At 41.6% G+C, this 17,530-nt stretch overlaps 1 long non-coding RNA gene across 1 annotated transcript in view; it reads left to right on the top strand.

Annotated features, from left to right (window-relative positions):
* LOC115086877 overlaps nucleotides 1-17,530 on the top strand; it is a 57,851-nt gene that overhangs the window by 13,234 nt on the left and 27,087 nt on the right. Inside the window, exons 2-3 of the long non-coding RNA XR_003855358.1 lie at nucleotides 11,482-11,571; nucleotides 12,054-12,183. This is a non-coding gene — a long non-coding RNA (uncharacterized LOC115086877). The remainder of the gene's footprint in view (nucleotides 1-11,481; nucleotides 11,572-12,053; nucleotides 12,184-17,530) is intronic.

Here is a 17,530-nt window from a genome sequence, read left to right as displayed (position 1 = left end):
GCTTTGGTGGTAGTGTGTTGAGAAAGGAAGAGATGGATTTCAGAAATGGAACAGAGAAAGAAATAATACGTTAGCAGCATTTTAGATGTGTGAGGAGAGGAGAGAGAGGAGTCGAAGTTGACTATAAAATTACAGGCTGAGGCGATTGGGAGAATGATAGTGTTACCCACAGAAACAAAGTGGAAATAGGTTTGGGGAAGAAGATAAGGAGTTCTGTTTTGGCCATGTTAAGTTTAAGGTGGTGTTGGAACATCCGGGCAGCAGTCAAATAAGCAGGCTGAGATTTGAGAATAGATTGCAGATGACATGTCTGGTATAGAGCAGTAGCTCTGGGAGTCATTTGCATAAAGATGATTCTGAAAGCCATGGGAGGAGATCAGAGCACCAAAGCAACAAGTGTGGAGATAGAAGAGAAGATGGACCAGGACAGAGAGTTAGTTATACTGCAAAATTATCAAAACTGTAGCAAGCTTATTTAGCAATGCGCTCTCTTTCATTATACATTAGAAAAATAAACATTTGTCTATGTTGAAAGCAGGTACTGTTTCAAGGAGCCCAGAGCAACAAAGGATTTCTAAAAATGCTTTGGAGACTTTTTTTTTTTGTAAGGCTTCAGCTCTGCCAAGGACAAATTGATGTTTTGCCTGTAAAAATTGATTTGCTGAACTGCCCTACTTTATTCATTTTGGCTCCAATTTACCCAAATTATTTTGGGCCTGAAAAGGGGAATACTTGTGTTTTGTTGAATGCCAAGTGAAAATAAAAAGAAAACCCTCTCATTTATGATAGCGTAAGCAAAGGTGAAGGGATAGAGCAAAATAAATGAAACAGGGAAACATCTCATAAATAAATGATTCCCCTCCTCCCACAATGCTCACACTGGGGCAAATTTTAAAAAAGTACGCGTGTGCGTACTTTTGTTCGCGCAACCGGCGCAAACAAAAGTACGCCGGATTTTAAAAGATACGCGCGGCTACGCCGAGCTGCGCAGCCTGCCTCCGTTCCCTCCGAGGCCGCTCCGAAATTGGAGCGGCCTCGGAGGGAACTTTCTTTCTGGCACCCCCCACCTTCCCTTTCCTTTCCCAAACTAACCTGCCCCCCCCGGCCCTAACTAATTCCCCCCCCCCACCTTTATTTCAAAAGTTACTCCTGCCCGAGGCAGGTGTAACTTGCGCGCGCCGGGCCAGCTGCCGGCGCGCCATGTTCCAATCCGGGGGCTGGTCCAGAGGCCGCGGCCATGCCCCCAGAATGCCCCTGGGCCGGAACCATGGCCACGGCCCCCGATGATGCACCAGCCGTGACACTCCCCTGACACGCCCCCAGGAAAGCCCCAGGACTTACGCGCTTCCTGGGGCTTGTGCACGCCGCCGAGCCTATGGAACATAGGCTCAGCATGCACAGGGGGTGGAAGGGGCAGCTTTTCGGTGGTTACGCACGTATCTTACGCGCGCACCCCTTTGAAAATCTGCCCCACTGCGTTGTGGTGGTAGCAGTCATCCAAGCCAGTTTCTTCAGCCTGAGCAGGAATAAGTATTTTCCTGTCTGCTGCCTCAATGAGTGACACACAAGGACCCTATCTATTTGGATATATCATTCTGAGGAAACCATCTAAGAGGTGAAGTTTCTGCCAGGGCAATGTTCCCTCTAAATTCTGACATGCTATGTGCGCAAAAATCTTTTTGTGTGCAAGTTTTCCGAAACTTAACTTAAAATTGTGCATCCAAACTTACAACTCCGCCTACTGGAGTTAAAAAAGAAGTGAAGACCAAGTGAAATGTTAACATGTTTATATACTTCTTAACTAAAGTTTATTTGTTTTATGCCATATATACTGGGCGACTGCGCCTCATAACTCAGTTCACAACGTCACAGTCCATAATATTTACATTTTTTTTCCCTGCGGTCTTTGACATTTGTCCATTCGTTATAGATTTTGTCATGATCTATATTTCTGCCATCTAGTTGATTGTTCTTCACACGCATGATCATATCTAAATGCTTCGTCTGTAACCGATTCTGCGATTTGGTTTTCGTAGCATTCATTAAACTGAAGCCACGTTCACAGTCTACACTGGATGCCATGAATGTTCCTCTAATATCCATCAACACAGTGAGGTTTTTGAATTGTTCATTTTGAGTTGCAAACAACAACATAGATGACAAATTTGAAACAACTTTGTCTTTGATTTTCTCAGCAACAACGAATTTGAAGTCATTGTATTGATCAACTACTGTTAACTCCTCAGGCTGAAATTCTTTATATTGAGCACAAAGTAATTTTATATTATCAATTCCAAAATCAAAGTCACAATTGACAAGTGACCCAATATCAAATGCAGCCCATGCGTGTAGTTCCTCTTCTGGAAAACTTTCATCCAGATGGACACACAAGAGATTGATAAATGTGATCAATGAGCTTGTGTCAACTGCACTATTGGTTGGTACCTGTAATAGTGCTTTAACACTTTGACTCCACTGAGGTGAGCTTGTTAGATATTGACTTCTGATCTTGTTCAGTTTGCCTCGAGCTAGATGGTGAGCTTCTAGAGTTGTTAAACCCTTCTTCTGAAGAAGAAGAGTCAATGAAGCCAAATCTGATAGAACATCATTCAAAATTTTCAGAGCTACCCTAAACTCAGAAGTGCTCAGCTTCTTGAAACAGTATTTGGCAACTGGGTCTTTTCCCCACTCTTCCTCGAAATATTGTAACAAAATAGCATAGTTTCGAACTATAGCTTGCACAGCAAAATGCCTTGACAGCCATTGCACTTCATTTAAAGGTCTGAATGCCACTGAATCATGCTCTGAGGCGTCAACGATTTCTTGAAATTTAACTCTTTTCGAAATAGATCTATTAAACATCGAGTACATAGTTCTGATAAGAGTTTCAATGTCTTACATCAGTTTGACTTCTTTCCATGAATCAGTTATTCCTAAATCTTCACGATGTGCTACACAATGTTACTGAATTAGGTGTGGGATTTCTTTTTTCAACTGTACTGATACTCCATTTTTTCTTCCTAACATAACAGAGGCTCCATCCAATGTAAACATAACCATCTTCCTTAAATCAAACTTGTTTGCTGTATAAAAGAGTTTGATGGCAGATATGATTACAGCAGCATTGCAATGTTCTAATCGCAAAATGCCACCAAACGATACTTTGTAATCCAAAGCATTGCTAGGCTGATACTTAAAGTAAAGTATTAAGCATTTGGTCAAAGATATTATTTATTTATTTAATACTTTTCTATACCGACCTTCATGAAAAAATTTCATATCAGATCGGTTTACATGTAACAAAGGGTATAACTTAAACAAGAACAATTCACTAGAAGCGGAAGTTACATATAACAAGGGTAGTTAACTTGGAGGCTAGGCTAGTCAGAGGTATAGGACAGTGTAACTGAAGAGAACTAGAAAAGGCAATGAAACAAAAGAAACGGCGGCTTAATTATAATGTCTAAACATAGCGGGGCGTCAGTGCTTTCATCAACAGTTAAAGTGTGGAACAATGCCGAAGAAATTTCTTGCATTATATAATTTTGAACAATGCTGTTGATGACTTCAAGAAATTCAAATGCATAATTTTTACTTCTCCAACTATCTGGCAGCTTTACAAATTTGGCCATGTGTTCATTTATATCTGTAACAGCTAGCATAGAGGAGTTCAATTTGATGGTTAGCTAACCATCTTTCTCTTCTCATCTCATCTCTAACCTTTATCTCATCTGGATTTGAATGCTTCCATTCTACAATGATTTGCCTCCTTTGCTTTTCTTCTGGAGTCTCTAGTAACAGGTTCTTCAACCCACTGCGAAATAGTGGATTCATATTTTTCAATTTTGTTACACTGTCAATGTGAGATTTACTTACTAGATGTCTTTTGAGGAAATCCAGTTTCCAGACCTCATTCAAACTTTTACCCATAGAAAACTCTCCTACAGCTTTCGCTTCAGTGCAGATCAGACAAATAACTCCTTTATCTTCATCATACGAAAATATTTCACGCAGGGCTACACAAGTTTGGCCGTGCAATTTCGTGGTATTAATTTCAACAGTCTCATCTAGCCATTCGGATTTAAATGATGTAGCTGTTCTCTTGCGTTAACACCTTTACTCATTTCGGTTTTTATGCGTTCAAATCTTATTATCTTAATTGTAATTAACTTAAATATTATCAACTTATTTAAACTTAACCAGTTGACACTATCTTTTTCTAATGTTCTTTATAAATGATTTATATTACCACATGGCATCATATACATTCAGTCATCTAGCTGCTGATGCAGAGCATAGATTCTTGCAGGCGTCGCTAGCGTCAGCAGCACGGGACAGACTTAGTTTTTGGGTGCTCGCTGGGCGCTTACTGCCTGTATCGGATGCCGCCGGGCTTGACGGACCTTCGGTCTGACCAGCTACGGCCATTTATTGCTTCCTGTTCGTGGAGCGGGTAGAGATCGGCAGGGACTGCGGGGGATCGTCGCGGACCAAGGAGAATATATGAGGGATGGAAAGGGATGAGCCAGGGGTGGGGACGCATGCGTGCATACGCTTGAGAGAACGGATCGGCGTCGGGTTTACGTGCTCGCGCCGGACCGGTCGGGCTACGCATGTGTATTGTGTACCCTAGCAATGCTAGCATCCCATCCACTTTGGAACAAGTGTTTAAACCAATACTATGGACTGTGTAGAGATGAGTCAGAGATCTCTTAACCCACAGAGTGGCACAGACATTATGTAGCGCACGTTAGGTGTCTTCCATCATTGCTGTGCAAGTATAATGATTTTATGCCTAATAATTTGCCTAGTTTTTGGAAAAACTCTAGGATTAAAAACTCTGGGCCAGATTTTAAGATATACGCGCGGGTGTAGATTTGTGCGCAAAACCCAGCATGCACAAATCTACACCCGATTTCATAACATGCGTGCGCAGCCGCGCGCATGTTATAAAATCCGGGGTCGGCGCCCGGAAGGGGGTGCACACTTGTGCACCTTGTACGTGCTGAGCTGCACAGCCTTCCCCCGTTCCCTCCGAGGCCTGCTGCCACTGAGGTGAGATGGAGTGGTGTCCTTGCTGCGGGGAGGACCTGCCGCTTTAAGATTAAAAAATTAAATAAATAAAAGGAGGAGTAGGGCCACGATCATCTTGATGCTGCAGGAGAGAGGGTTCTTGCCGTTGAGGTGGATCTGGGGGCGGGGGTGCCATCGGGGTGCTCCTCGGGCCTGTTATTTTTGGGGGGGAGTTGTCACAATGAAGGGCCTATCAGAATATCGGCGTTCCCGAGGGGAGGTACCGAATAATTTAGAAAAAGAAAAATGAGAAAAGAGAAGGCAGAGGGGAACACTAATTACCGTGAAGGAGGGGCTCCGAAGTAGAAAGCGTGCCTTTGCGGTGCGATTCGGCACACTGCTGCCGATGGAGGGATTAAGACCATGTTTGTTCCGGACTGCTGCAGCTGCCAAGGACCGTGGATTCTGAAAAGAGAGAAAGACAGGCGTCGGGTTGCAGGAAAAGACTGGCAAGGAGAGTCAGCTGGCCGGCAGTGGTCAGCTGTGTTTCCGAGGGCTATCACTGCTGGTGGCTCACTCTCCCTTGCAATTTAACATCATGGTCACTGAAGAAAAATAAAAAAAAAAATAGTAAAAATGAACATTTGAAGGAGAAAACGTGCTCAGACTGAGTTGCGACCATTAAGCCTGTCCTGGTGATGTCATCAGAGACATCAGCAGGGTACCAGTAATCCTGGGAGGGGAATCCTCAAAAAGAAGTAAAAACAAGCAAAAGTAGGCAAAATTAAAAATAAATAAAAGTAAGATAGAGGTGAAAAGAGTCTGAATATTTGATGAACACCAATTTTTCAATTCCAGAGCTATTTAAACATTATAAAAAAAGCCCAGATAGGAACCAGTCAATAAAAAGGACAGTAAAAGAGCTAAAAGATAGAAAATTCTCATATCAATCAATACTGGGATTTTTAATAAGACTGACAAGATCTTAGGAAAGATGGAAGAAAATTCTAATTTTGAAATAAAATCAGAAGAAAGCCCTTGAGTACTTTATGGCAGATAGAAAGTTTAAATAAGCAAGAAAAAATAGAAATATATAAGAAATATTTTTCTAAGTTATATAGGTTACTTTTTATATCAACAATCCACTTTAAATAAAAGTTAGTTGGTACATTCCAATCACCCCTATGGTCACTGGTTGAGTCCAATAAACACCAAAAGAGCGGAATCACTATGGCGATTACCAAAGTTCTCACGTGGTATCTAGATGTAACATCAAATTGGCTTCCCAGCATAATAATATTATTAAAAGCCAAAGCTCTAAAATGAATTTAAAAGTTAGAGTTTAAAATAAAAAGATCAAAGAAAAGAATCCCAATAAATTCTACAACAAAGGGATGTAAAAAAAGAAAATGCATTAAATAAAGAAGATAGAAAATAATATTGTCCATTTAAAAAAAATAATGCATAAGACATCACAGAGCACTAATCTAAAGGCTGAAAGAAACCAAATGACAGTTACAGAAACTGGGAGAACCTAAGTAGACATTGTCCAGGAAGGAAGCGCTGTACAAGTGCTCCTCACAAAATTGATTCAAATCTGCTTAGAAGAGTATGAAAACTTAGAATTGGTCAATGGCAAGTAGAATAAGCATAGATAAGTTGGTAAGCAATTATAAAATATATATATAAATATATTTTTGCTAAAAGTTGGTGCCTTTAATTGTAGTGAGGCCCAGCAGTAGTTTATGTAATTTTAAAGGATTAGCAGTCCTGCGAGAAATTAATGACAGCTGTATTAGTAAGAGTGTGAATAATTAAAATGTATTGACAGTGAATTTATACACTGTTTTCATGAGATGTTTAAGGAGAGTGCATTGACTGTTTATGAGAACATATGCTCAAACCCTAAGAGGGTTCACAAAGACTTTGTATGGAGAATTGTGAAAAGAATATAGTTCAGCAATAGACTGTGCTATTAAGAAGAAGACTGCATCTAACATTTTAAGGCAACGAGGAAATCATTTTAAGGCAACGAGGAAGATAGTGCATTCCTCCAACATGATATGATAAATAAGGAAAGAGAAAGGAAAAACACATTCTAAAAGGTTACCCACAATATAGAAAAGAGAAACTTGCCTAGATAGGATGAATTTGATTATGTTTTGGTTTTAACTAGTTAGCAGACAGTAACAATAAGATACAGCCCTAACACTGAGGTAACACACAGACATAGTGGGGCAGATTTTTAATCTTACGCGTGCAGGGTATATTTGTGCACGCTACCCAGCGCGCACAAATGTACACCCGGTTTTATAACATGCGCGTGTTTGGCTGGAAATAGCAAAGTGGCCCGAATTTTGCTCCAACATGCTCTCAGTTAGCAAAACTATGGTTTCCACGGCCCTTTTGTATTGTTTCTCCAGACTATTTACAATAACCCCCAGGCTAACATCTGGGTGAATCGCAAGACTTCACACTGGCCTGTGCTACCAGGCAGGGATGTCCTCTGTCTCCCCTTTTGTTCATTCTTTCCCTGGACCCATTATTGCGTACCCTGGAGGAGAACCAGAGCATAGAGGGGATTAAGATGGGGCCGGTGATGTTCAAATCGGCAGCTTTTGCAGATGATCTTCTATTGCACCTGACAAATCCCACACATTCACTCCCAGCAACTCTTCAGGTGATCTCAGAGTATGGTCTCCATGCCGGTCTCCGATTAAATCTGTACAAGTCAGAGGCTATGGTGATAAGGCCGGCTGACTACGTCCCATGGCATGGGGAGTTCCCTTTAAAGTGGGCAGGCGATCACATTAAATACTTGGGGGTCTGGATTTCTAAGTGCCCTGCTAATCTGTACGATATTAATGTGTCCCCGTTGCAACAAAAAACGGAACGATCATTATCCGCCTGGCTTCACGTTCCCCTTTCACTCATAGGACGCATACATCTACTGAAAATGACTGTGCTACCCCGCTGGCTGTATGTTCTCAGTGTTCTCCCTCTTCTCCTTAAGCAAGTACTATTACTCAATTCCAGAGAGTAGTGACAAAATTCTTATGGCGGGGGAAAAGGCCGAGGACGACATTGCAACTGTTGATGAAGCCGCTAGCTGTCGGCGGTTTGGGCCTCCCAGATTTGAAACTTTACAACCATGCGATCAACCTGAGACACATTGGAGACTGGATTTTGGGCACGCAATTTTTTTCTGATACTCTCTTCGAATCCCAATTACTCACTCCTATATCACCTCGTTATGCCCTGCATGCACCATATGCCTCCCTAACAACTGTAATAAGATCAGGCCTGCTCCTGCGACCGCTGTGGCAGACATGGAAGTGGCTCATGCAGAAAGCTTCTTTGCTGGACAGTCTATCACCGTTCCTTCCATTTTGCGGCAACCCAGCATTTCCTGCAGGCTCAGGGTCCTCCAGATTCCGCACCTGGGAACACTTACAGCTTTCATGCATTGGGCAGATGATACATGCGGACGGGACCTTACTCAACTTCCCAGAGCTCCGCTCTTTTTATGGTCTCTCTCCAACTGATCATTTCCAATACCTACAAGCCTGGTATTATGTGCGATCGTTTGGTTCTCCAACCTTTTCGGATCCACAGTGGCAACTCTTGAGAACCTGGTTTGACCCAGACAGCCCTCAGAAACACTCCATTTCTTATTTTTACAAACAAATGGAGGCCGCCCACAAGTGATGGTCCCTAGAGACGGTGCAGCTTAAATGGCAGTCGGAGCTAGGTCAACAGTCGCAGTGCTGAGGTCTGCCTTCACCATGATGAGGAGGGTAACGTGTAATACGCTCCTCCGAGAAACCTGTTATAAAATCATCTACAGAATGTTCATCTCTCAACATCAAGCATATAGAGCGGGGATCACCACTTCCGACACGTGTCTCAAATGCAATTTGAGGGGAGCGCACTTAGGTCATTCTTTATGGGGTTGCCCCATAATACAAACTTTCTGGAAGAAGGTCTTTCGTTCTGCAAATGACATTGTGGGCTTCAAAATTCCATCTTCACCGCTTGTGGCACTTTTTGGGATCTTTCCCAGATCTTTCAAAGGGAGAAAGGGTCCAGCCCTTTGGATTACAAAAGTCTATTTACTAGCTTGCAAAGCTATCCTTGCAGCATGGAGGAAGCCGGAGGGGCCCTCCTTGACGTACTGGCACTCGTCCATATTGCATCTGCTAACATTGGAAACTTTGGCCTGCAGTCACCTACCGATCCGGACAAGGAGAGCTATCAACGCAGTCTGGCTCCCATTCATTCATACCTTGCCACAAGACTCGAAAAGTCTTTTTCTTAATCGTATAGATGTCTGAGACTTAGGTTTCTCGGTATTACTGTAAGACTCTACATTTCTGATGTATTGAGCAATTTTCATGGGTCCCCTTTCAGTGCTTAGGGGAGGGGGGGGGGGTGAGGGAAGGGCCGTAGGGGTACTGGGGGAGGAAAGTATGATCCTAGAAGTTTACGATTGTATGATATGTAACAGACAACATTATGTATCATAAGTTATGCTTTGTTGTTGTTCAATGTTTTTTTTTTTAAACAAAAAACAATAAAAACAGATTTACCGTAAAATTTTTCTCAAGTGGGTGGAGTAAATTAAAACAAGAGGTGCTTAGCGTTGCATACTGCATGCTATCATGGGTTTTATTGCCAGAAATAACTTCACCTTTTTTCCTGGTGTTATACCCATGATAACTATGGGTTGCTGCTGAAACGGGATTTGTTATATTTATTTATTGCAAATCCCATTTTGGGTGGGGGAGGGGGGGTGGAGAGAGAAAGAGAGCCTTTAGGGAGGCACACATATTAGTCAACTATTTATACCACTGTAAAAGGGGTCACTAGCAGCTTGGGGTGAGGTTTCTGGGCTGGGATGGTTTCTGGGCGGGCAGTTTTATGTGCGCAGTCATATGTACGAACAGAAAAGTTACCATCGGTGAAGATTTTATGTAATATTGTTCACAAATTCACCCCGAGTTGCTAGTGTCCCCTTTTACAGTGTTATAAATAGTTGACTAATATGTGTGCCTTCCTAAAGGCTCTCTTTCTCTCTCCCCCACCTTGTGCGTGTTGGGCGCATTTTCAAAGGAATCTGGCATGTGCGTAATCCCCGGTATGCGCATAAGTGCTGGGCCTCTTTGAAGGGGTGGGCCGGGACAGCGACAGTGAAGTAAGTTGGAAAACAGAAAAGAAAAAGGTAGGATTTAGGGGTTAGAGAGGAGGATTAAGGTGGTTAGGATAGGAGCGGACTGGGAGAGAACTGGGGAAGGCTGGGATGCATCACCACACGGAAATTGCATTAGTCCCCCCCCTTCCTTGTGCGCACCGCCCGCACATGCTCACGTGTGGCCCTCGGATTTTATAACATGCGCGCGCCGGTGTGCGCATGTTATAAAATCAGCGCATCCATGTGTGCGCACCCTATATTGTTAAAAGGGCCAAAGGTACTTTGTGCGGGCATTCTTTCTTGACGTCGTGCACCTCTTTTTGTGGTGACATCCTGTTCTGATCATGCACAGTGGTTTTCCTCTGCCTTTGTTCCAGAGACTCATGATTTCATCCAGGGGAAGTGCACTCCCTAGGAAATGGAAGACATGAGGAAGGAGAGACTAAAATGAGGTTGATAATGTATTCCATGACTCTCCTGGAGAGGGCTGTCCTAAAGTTCAGCAGAAAGGGTTTTTGTGAAAAATTTCCTTGATAGTACCAACTATTTTTAAATGGAATTAGGTGAATTGAATCTTTAATGATGAAAACATAGGATAGTAGAAAATGTCTTAAGATCAGAAAGAAGACTCTAAAGGGCCATTTAAAGAGAATTACGGATGAAACAAAAGTGACTCTGCATCACAGAATAGATGTAAGGACCAGTGGCAGAACAATGACTCCCTGAAGATAATTACAAGACTTGCAATAGATGGAGGGACGACCGTTTTATTTTTAGTCACAGATTTTGTTGGCATCAGCTGGTCCTTGTATTCAGAGTAAACAAAGCAAAGCTAATGAGCGGTAAGGGACTAAGGCATGCAGAAAATAAGTTACATGATATCTATCCCTGGCACAGCACAGGTGGCATCAACAATTTATAGACCACATGGCAATGAAGGACAACCCAATTCATCTCTCACTTGGAAGAATCCTTATTTAACTGACCTATTTTTTTTAATTCTATAGCCATGGTTCTGTCCCTGTAGCTGCCAAGCAGATCTGATTTTCAGAGCAATCAAAAACATGTAAAATAACTGTGTTCATAAACCAAACATATAGAAAGATTCTCATGCATTTTCATTGTGAACATCCTGAAAAGAGAATCTATTTGGGGACCATAGAACCTGGAGCAAAGAACCACTGTTCTGGGCTCAGAATGATTTTGAACTGTAGTCTCTCTTTTATGAGGAATAGTTTGGGGGTCTTACGTTGCATTTTTTTTTTTTTTTTACATAGGACTACTGGAATATGCATTTGGAATATGTACTTATGAGCTTCTGGACATGGAACAGGATTTACCTATGGGTCGGAGTTACAAGTTGAATGGTAACACATATTTGTAACTTGATTACACATACAGGTAACTGTGTCCATGAACTCCTGAGTAATATGGGGAAGTTCCTTGCATTCACAGTTAACAGTTTGTTTGTTATTAGGGCAAAAGTTCTTATAGAAGGAAGATCCTGAGGAGGAAACTGTGTCCAAATTATGTTTTACTTTGCATTTTATTTTGCATTTCATTCCCCTGCTGGCCTCCCATGTGCTTTCTAACCCCAGAAAAGCCACCTGGTTTCCACTATATATAATTAAATGCAAATGAAGTCTATGGAAAGGAGAGGTTATGGAGAGAGGGACAATAGCTCAATATCACTATTGGGTTGGGTTGCTAAGGGTGTCAGGTCTGCCTGGGAATGAATTACCTCTCTGCAATTCTTTTATTTCCTGCAATAAATAATCTTTTATTTCTTACTCTTGTAATTTTCTGCCTGAGTGCCACATCTTCTGATACCACTATGTTAAATCGAAAGCCATTTCAGAGGAAAGAAGTCCTAGCATCTTGTCCTATCTGACTGAGAAGGTCGTTCTAGGAAGACCAGGGAGGAGAGAAAAAGAATCTGGGTCTGTGACCAACTGGAGAGCCAGGGCAGAGAACGAAAGGTAAGAGGGATGACCTCATAGTGCTGCTTCTTGTTTTGTAGAAAAAATACTTCATCTATCCCTCAGAAATCTAATTGTGTGCACTTTTTTATACACCTCTCTGAAATCTGCAGGATTGAACCTAGAATTATTAAAATATATTATTGTAACTGGAGGACTTTCCTTGATTAAAAAGAGACGTTACACTTAGCTGCTCTGAGATCTTTACAATCAGTATAAGACTTTAGGGAGGGCAAATTTCAGAAACTTGTTCCCACAGCCTTTAGCCAGAATTTTCAAAGTGGACTTATGCAGAGAAGTCCACTTTGAAAATTAAAGGGTTGTGCCGATGTGTGTGGACATAAATGCAGGATGCTGCTCCCAAGCAGGTGCAATTTTTCTTTGTGTATATAATAACATTTAAACAACTCCATGTGACTTTTTATACACGTGTAGCGATCTACAGTATATTATAACCTGCATGTATTGGGTGTGTGCAGATTATAAAATATGCATATGATTAGCCCTTAACATATGCACATATGTTTCCTTATGCATGAATATCTGAAATCCATTGAAAGTGTATGCTTTTCCTATCTATTTTAAAAACATATGTGCATGTATTTTATGTGCAAAAAAAAGATATGACTTGCTCATGTAAAACCCTATTTATATTCAGAAGTCTGTATATTTTAAAAAATGTGTGTGTAATTGAAATCACAAGTTTGCCGATTCCTCTACCAGTTCACCCAGTGCTTCTTCAGATCATCGAGATCATTCTTCACTTTGATCTTCTTCTAATTAACTCAGACCTCTGACCCAACCAGCAGTAAACAATAGATGAGTCTGATATCAATCGGGCAAGATAATTAACAGGTATAAAATTACATGAATAAATTACCAAATGTACATGTCTCTTATGAAATAGCAGCTTGCACGTGTACCTCTTGGCCTTTTCCTAGAATACCCCTAAATTTCTCCTTTATTGCACACATAAATGTGTACAAGACCAAAACTGCTCACGGACTTTTGACATTTATAAAATAGCATGTATGCAAATACAAGCTACTTGTGAGCACATATGCAATTATTTTTAAGCCAGATATCTTTAATAAATTTTACATAGGAAAGAATTAAAAAAACAGACATAAAAAATCATATATACTAATTTTACATGTGTAAATGCTTTGAAAATTCATCCCTTACTTTTGAAAATCAAAAGCATGTGCATAAATATTTTCTCTGCCCCAGCTCCTCCCCTTTAACATCTTCTGTGAGCGTAGGGAAAAATACACACCTGGGGCCTGATTTTAAAAAGCATTTACTCACTTAAAACTGGATTTTACTCGAGTAAATGCACTTTACTCGTGTACATGGGTTTTTGAAAATTGCTACAATAGCAGTTACATTTACACGTGTAAAACCTTATGAAAATTACCCCCATAATCATTGATTTTCAAATGCAATTTTCAGTTTTACATATAAACTGGGTTTATGTATGCAAATCCATTTAAAAAGTGTCCCCCCTCCCCACTAAGAGAGGGCGATCTAAGTCATGGTAAGACAGGAGGAACCTTTCTTTGGCTTACCTCTGAAGTTAGATCTCTCCTGTAACCAGTTGTCTGACTATTATCTCTTTCTTATTTTCTTCCCAGTTCTCTCATATGCTCCACACTATTTCCCTCCACAAGCAGTGCCCCATTTCTCTTTCTTTTCCTTCCCTGATTCATTCAGTTCTTCACGTGCCAAATCATTCACATATTTATAAGATTAAACACAACTTTGTTAAATATTGAACACACTGTGGATGGTCACCAATTTAAAATAACATCCTAGACAAATTGTAATGATACTCGCTGCTATGTGGCCCACCTGCCAGCATCTGTGCCCCCTGCCGGGGACATGCACTCCCACCACCACCAGCAGGGGTGCAGCAAGCACTCCCCCATGGGAGGCACCTGGGCCAGCACCACTGGTAATTCCTCTCCTTTTCCCGGTAGAGCATCCTCCCTCTATGTCCCCAGGATCTCAGGATGCAGATCCCCCTTTCTGCCCAGGACACAAAGGAAATTTTGCCACTGTGGAAGGATAATATGCCAGAAGGGTTTGAGGATTAGATCAGCAGATGAGGGTGTGAGAAGCGGAATAAAGAATGACTGGAGGTGTGAGATGAGCTAAGGGGTTGAGTGGGGACCAACTGAGGGAATGTGAAAGAAGAGTTGGAGCTGAGGGAGAAGGTGAGAGATAGCGTATGGGGGATGAGAGTGAGATGGAGGGGATGACAGAGGATGAGTTGGGAGTTATGAAAAGGTGGAAAGGATCAGAGGGGTATGCAGAAAAGGGTGAAGTGGGTGAGAGACAGGAGGAGAACTGGGGAAGTGAGAGGAGCTGGGGGATGTTTGAAGGTTTAAGCTGGAGGGACAGAGGTTGAGAGAGTGGATGTGCTGGAGGGGAGGAGGTCATCTGGATGGAGTGGATTGACTACAGAGGGTAGAGGATAAGAGAGGGGATCAGCTGGATTGCAGTGAGGATGAGAGTGGAGTGATTTATGTGGAGGGAGACACTCCAGCTATTCAGTTTTGGTTCTCCTCTAGGATCTTGTAATTTAGACAAAGCTAAAATGTGATGACATTGGGTACATGTTAGGGAAGATCTATCATACTTCTTCCAATGGCTATAAAAATGACTGTAGCCTAGCCACAAACACAGTTCTAACACAAAGAGGGACAAACCTGATATGCTTCCCCATTACTAAAAGCTCAGCACAGGGAAACAAAGAGCACATATAAAGTAGACCTTTGTACTACAGCACTTACAACAGAGAAGAGGAGTCTCGTAGGAGCTTCATTCACCTGAAGCTGGTTGCTGTTACAGTTTGACAAAATTACTTCTATGTCACAAAGGTTGAAGATGTGAAGTAAATAGAAAACTATCATTCTTACCCCACAGAGAAGGTCTGCCTAGATGACTACAGGTGTCTGATGGATCTATAAGTACAATCCCAACCTTTTCACTGTTCACACTGGCTATCATCTCTGGTAGGGCCCAGTTTACCTCCACAAAGCTCCTTGCTTCCATTTGCAAATCCTTAATCAACCTGCCCACACTCACAGCTGAGAAAGACCCAAGTTTCAATGGAGATATGCCTGCAAGAAGACTGACGTGCCTTGTGGTTTATAATACAAGTAGGTTATTGTCCTATTTGAGGGCTCTCACACAGATTAGCCTAGTTATAACCTAAAAGGGGACTCCTTGCTATTTCATGACCTTGCCCCTCACCTGTAATCCATAAGGACCCTGACACTGCATTAACTACAGTCAGTCATCAGAGCTTGGCTATCACTTGAAGCTGGGTCACAACTGTAATTTCCATCAGCTGCTTCCCATCCCAATAAGTAAACTACAAAGAGTTATAATAGTATAGATGAAACTAAGATATCCCATAGAAGCTATTCCTTTATATAAGAACATAAGAACATGCCATACTGGATCAGACCAAGGATCCATCAAACCCAGCATCCTGTTTCCAATGGTGGCCAATCCAGGTCATAAGAACCTGGCAAGTACCCAAAAACTAAGTCTATTCCATGTTACTGTTGCTAGTAATAGCAGTGGCTATTTTCTAAGTCAACTTAATTAATAGCAGGTAATGGACTTCTCCTCCAAGAACTTATCCAATCCTTTTTTAAACACAGCTATACTAACTGCACTAACCACATCCTCTGGAAACAAATTCCAGAGTTTAATTGTGCGTTGAGTGAAAAAGAACTTTCTCTGATTCGTTTTAAATGTGCCACATGCTAACTTCATGGAGTGCTCCCTAGTCTTTCAATTATCCGAAAGAGTAAATAACCGATTCACATCTACCTGCTCTAGACCTCTCATGATTTTAAACACCTCTATCATATCCCCCCTCAGCCGTCTCGTCTCCAAGCTGAAAAGTCCTAACCTCTTTAGTCTTTCCTCATAGGGGAGCTGTTCCATTCCCCTTATTTTGGTAGCCCTTCTCTGTACCTTCTCCATCGCAATTATATCTTTTTTGAAATGGGCGACCAGAATTGTACACAGTTTTCCAGGTGCGGTCTAACCATGGAGCGATACAGAGGCATTATGACATTTTCTGTTTTATTCACCATTCCCTTTCTAATAATTCTCAACATTCTGTTTGCTTTTTTGAATGCTGCAGCACACTGAATCGACAATTTCAATGTGTTATCCACTATGACGCCTAGATCTCTTTCTTGGGTGGTAGCACCTAATATGGAACCTAACATTGTGTAACTATAGCATGGGTTATTTTTCCCTATATGCATCACCTTGCACTTGTCCACATTAAATTTCATTTGCCATTTCGATGCCCAATTTTCCAGTCTCACAAGGTCTTCCTGTAATTTATCACAATCTGCTTGGATTTAACTACTCTGAACAATTTTGTATCATGTTCAAATTTGATTACCTCACTTGTCATATTTCTTTCCAGATCATTTATAAATATATTGAAAAGTAAGGGTCCCAATACAGATCCCTGAGGCACTCCACTGCCCATTCCCTTCCACTGAGAAAATTGTCCATTTAATCCTACACTGTTTCCTGTCTTTTAGCCAGTTTGTAATCCACGAAAGGACATCACCACCTATCCCATTACTTTTTACTTTTCCTAGAAACCTCTCATGAGGAACTTTGTCAAATGCCTTCTGAAAATCCAAGTACTCTACATCTACCGGTTCACCTTTATCCACATGTTTATTAAAAACATAAGAACATAAGAAATTGCCATGTTGGGTCAGACCAAGGGTCCATCAAGCCCAGCATTCTGTTTCCAACAGAGGCCAAACCAGGCCAAAAGAACCTGGCAATTACCCAAACACTAAGAAGATCCCAAGCTACTGATGTGATTAATAGCAGTGGTTATTAACTAAGTAAACTTGATTAATAGCTGTTAATGGACTTCTCCTCCAAGAACTTATCCAAACCTTTTTTGAACCCAGCTACACTAACTGCACTAACCACATCCTCTGGCAACAAATTCCAGAGCTTTATTGTGCGATTAGTCTTAAATGTGTTACCTGCTAACATCATGGAATGTCCCCTAGTCCTTCTATTATTCAAAAGTGTAAATAATCGATTCACATCTACTCGTTCAAGACCTCTCATGATCTTAAAGACCTCTATCATATCCCCCCTCAGCCGTCTCTTCTCCAAGCTGAACAGCCCTAACCTCTTCAGCCTTTCCTCATAGGGGAGCTGTTCCATCCCCTTTATCATTTTGGTTGCCTTTCTCTGTACCTTCTCCATTGCAACTATATCTTTTTTGAGATGCGGCGATCAGAATTAACTCCTTCAAAAAAGTGAAGCAGATTTGTGAGGC

This window comes from Rhinatrema bivittatum, chromosome 3 (genome assembly GCF_901001135.1).
Source record: "Rhinatrema bivittatum chromosome 3, aRhiBiv1.1, whole genome shotgun sequence".
Classification (NCBI taxonomy): domain Eukaryota; kingdom Metazoa; phylum Chordata; class Amphibia; order Gymnophiona; family Rhinatrematidae; genus Rhinatrema; species Rhinatrema bivittatum.
The sequence above is the reverse complement of the archived record's forward strand: the minus strand, read 5'-3'. Positions and strand labels throughout refer to the sequence as shown.